This window comes from Citrus sinensis, chromosome 1 (assembly GCF_022201045.2).
Source record: "Citrus sinensis cultivar Valencia sweet orange chromosome 1, DVS_A1.0, whole genome shotgun sequence".
Classification (NCBI taxonomy): Eukaryota; Viridiplantae; Streptophyta; class Magnoliopsida; order Sapindales; family Rutaceae; genus Citrus; species Citrus sinensis.
Window position 1 is genome coordinate 20,032,426 of NC_068556.1, and position 3,837 is coordinate 20,036,262.

Here is a 3,837-nt window from a genome sequence, read left to right on the forward strand (position 1 = left end):
TCAACTTAGAGTATACGAGTGATACATTTGAAAAGTGTTGTATCACGTTTGATACTGGTATCATTTAAGGATATATGACTGATAATTTTCCTTAATTATTTAATGAATTGAATAATAAATCTTTCCAAAAAAAAAAAATTCACCCCAGCACAAACATGAATTAAAACAAAAAATATCTTGATTGATTTATAACCAACTAGGCTATTTCATTCGGATATAATTTTCATTCCCATTTTTATTTTCTTTCTACAGTAAAAAGAAAATCACATTAAAATTCAACCTAAGATTAAAATAGATCGATAATTTAACAAAATTTTATATATTTTTTAAATATTAGTCTTTTTCTTTTTTTTAAATATAATGCCCTCCAACAAAGTAAGTGACTCCTCATTATATTTATTTTATTTTTTAAAATAATATGATGGTTGTGTTAAAAATAATTCAATCTTTATAGAATAGGTGGTGTAATTTGATTCGATTAAAAAAAAAATATTTAATAACCATTACTTAATCCCGTTAATTAGCGGACAGCCTTCACAAATTTTAGGTCTTGATTTTGAATATTGCGTGATACGCCAATGTGTTTAATTAATAAAATGTCAATAATTATTCATTTTCAATTTTCATAGGCATGGTCATATCCTAATATTTATTCATAGGATCTATAAAAATGCGTGCAAAAAGTCCTAGACACGCAACTTGAAAAGGCGGGAAGATTTCTGCACTTGCACCTGGGGCTTCTCGAGGAAGGAGCTCCGAAAAAATGGAGACTAGACAAACATGTCTAAAGCTGGAGATTCCCCACGCCACCGACCCCATTTTCGTCAAAGGAACGTGGTTTCAGAGCCACTTCGATCTCTCCATCACCGACGGTCTCAACGCTTGGCTCTGCAACGGTATTATAAATTAAAACCTGTAACAAATTTTAATTCAAATTTGTCTTCTTCTTTTTTTCTTTTTTGGGTGTGTCTCAAAGTAACAGTGTTTTCGTCTTTTCGACAGCGTCTGAGGAGCAGGTGAAAGATAGGGCGGCGCTGTGGGACCAGCCGGTGACCGAATACATCAAATTGGCCGAGCGCTATTTAGGGTTTCAGCAGCCTGGTTGTGTTTACGGTTTTACTGATGCTGCTGATGGATGTAAAAGAGTAAGTTTTTGTTATTATTTTTTAAAATTTAAGTTAGTTTATCGAAATTTAAATTGGAAAAAAGGTGAAATTTAAAATTATGTGGGTATGTATGTGATTGTGATGTATTGCAGCTGTCATGGACATTTGAGAAGGAAGGGACTAAGCTTGAATGGCGGTGGAAATGCGGACCGGCACCTAATAGCAAGAAGGTTCCTGCAGGAATTTTGGACTTTCTTATGGATGCAAACATTAGGCTCAGTGTAAGATTCTTTTGCCTTTTTTGTTGGCTGAAATTTTGAAGATTGTTAGTTGAAACAATTTTACTTTATTAGATGTGCATGTAATGTTCGTTAGATTTCAATGACTTGGTACGTGTTGTAAGTAATGTTTAAAGGGCAATGAAAGAAAAGGCTTGGGATCTGCCTATACTGGGTTCTTTTATATTCAATAGAATGGATTTATGTCTCTTGATGTTTGATTCAAAACTATCAATGGTTGTACATTGACCTGAGGTTCTTTGTATTTTGTTTCATGAGGACAATGCTAAATATAGTTTCCGTGATAGACATTTACATCCTTAGAAGTTCACTTTCTCTGTAGGTGGTCTGGACTTTAGGTTGGAAGAGCGAGTAGTGGTTACAAGGAATGTAATTCAAACATGTTGATTAACTTCAACTTTTGTTTCTTATCAGCAACGAATTGCTGCTTCGTAGTCTGTTGGCTGTCCTAGTGGTTGTTAGAATCATCTATAATGATTTTTATTCATTATGGATTAAGCTGAGACATTTTTCAATTTTCACATACACAGTATGTGAGTTTGAATCGGTTTTGGCTACTTGAGGAATCTTATTTTATACTTTTAGCTAAGTGATTGTAGCAACATGTCTTATTCTGGAAAATTTTAAATCAGCTGCAATACTAATGGCCAAGTTTGAAGAAGCCCTAGCCTGGCTGCTTCGGCTCCATTCTTTATAACTCAAATGAAATGGTCCTGCCAGGCTTGTTCATTTTCTTTATAGAATTTTCTGTACCAATGAGCTATATTGGATTAGGTGAAGAAGCCTTTCACCACTAAATTATATACACATGGTATAAATGTTTGGCTGTAAATGACATTGAACATTTTGTTCTATTATCCTTGTTGTTTCTTTGGATTGATAGATGCAGATGAAATGCCTATATCAATTAGTTTGGCAATCAAATTGTCTGTCAGCTTATAACACCTTCATGTTTTATCACTTTTGCTTATAGGATGAAGTTGTCACAAAAACTCAATCATTTGAGTGACTGAAAGTGGAGGCTGAGAAATGTTTAGCACAAAGTGAGAGATTTAAGAATGAGAAACTGGAGTTTGAATCAGCAATCTATGCAAAGGTGCGTGAATAAATAACACTGGTAATATTGCTCTGTAACAGGAGATCCAAGACAAAGACCAAAAGAATAAAACTTTAAAACTAGGGACGTCATCAGATGTTTCTGATGAAGCTGCTCTTTCGAATTCAGTTTTCCCAATGAAAATGTATGAATGCTGAATTCTTATATGTATGGTTGAGATTTCCCATAGTTGATGTTTCCAGAAGATCCATTTAGTCATAGTTGTAATTTCATGATCTTTTGAACTCTGGGCATGCAAGTTATTAAAGGATGAATAGGATCTGGGGATCATCAAATTTCTACTCTTTTGGTATGTAAGACTGACTTCAAGTTTTTTCCTGCTTCTAGTTCCTTGGTGTGTTGAATTCAAAGAAATCAAAACTCAGAGAGCTTCAAGACAAGCTTTCAAAACAGGCAGTCATGGGGGATTTGCAACAAGAAGAGGAAGAGTCTACAGACGAAACTGAGAGTTTTGATGAAGGCACTGATGATGACAAGAGTGAGGAAGAACCTGCAAAGGATATTACAAGCACTTCAATAGGTGTTCCAGCTAGTAGGGCTCGTGGTAGAAAGAGGATTTCACGCAAATAGCATCCAAGTAATTAAATTTAGATTTGAGCAGTGAATGCTAACCTCTCCTTTTTCTTACTTATAATGTAAGTCATGTAATGAATGTGCTGAGTTGTGTAGAGGGATACAGATTTTTCTTCATTCCCAATAAGTAAATGCAGCAAAAGGACTTTAAGTCCCTTTTTCAGCTTGGTGCTTAGAAAGCAGATCTACGGCATATAATTGCTCAACTTTTGTCTGTCTTCAATTATTCAGTGAGTTGTATACTCAAAATTAGAAATTTGGAATACCTACTTCCAGTGAAGCATTGACTTCAACTAGTGGAATCACTCAGACTAATAAGATGCGTGAGCAAGCTTAGGATTGAGTCATTTAACTTGTTTTTTTTTTTATAAAGTAAGCCTTTCATTAATTCACATCAATGAAAACTAAAAACATTTGATTTTTGCTGGTAGAGTCCAGCCATACAACAAGACTATTGTGTCCTGAAGCAAATTTAGCTAAAGAGTGGGCATAAACAATACAGAATTCAAAGATGCACTGATATTTTACATGTTGAAAATCTTTGTTGTTACTTTGAATTTCTGAAATTATCCATAAAATTTTTTATTTTCTACCCTGTTTGTTGTTTACTAAGCTTGAAACATTCTGACAGTTAGTTTCTACGGCTTTAGATTGAAACTCTGTATTTATGGCCGTCTGAAAACCCCGTTTTATAGCTTCCACTGCCGAATATTTAACATCTCCACCAACTTGAATTTGTTGA

At 34.3% G+C, this 3,837-nt stretch overlaps 1 pseudogene; it reads left to right on the forward strand.

Annotated features, from left to right (window-relative positions):
• Positions 1-590: 590 nt before the first annotated feature.
• Positions 591-3,258, forward strand: LOC127898945 (DNA repair protein XRCC4-like; annotated as a pseudogene).
• The last annotated feature ends 579 nt before the right edge of the window (positions 3,259-3,837 follow it).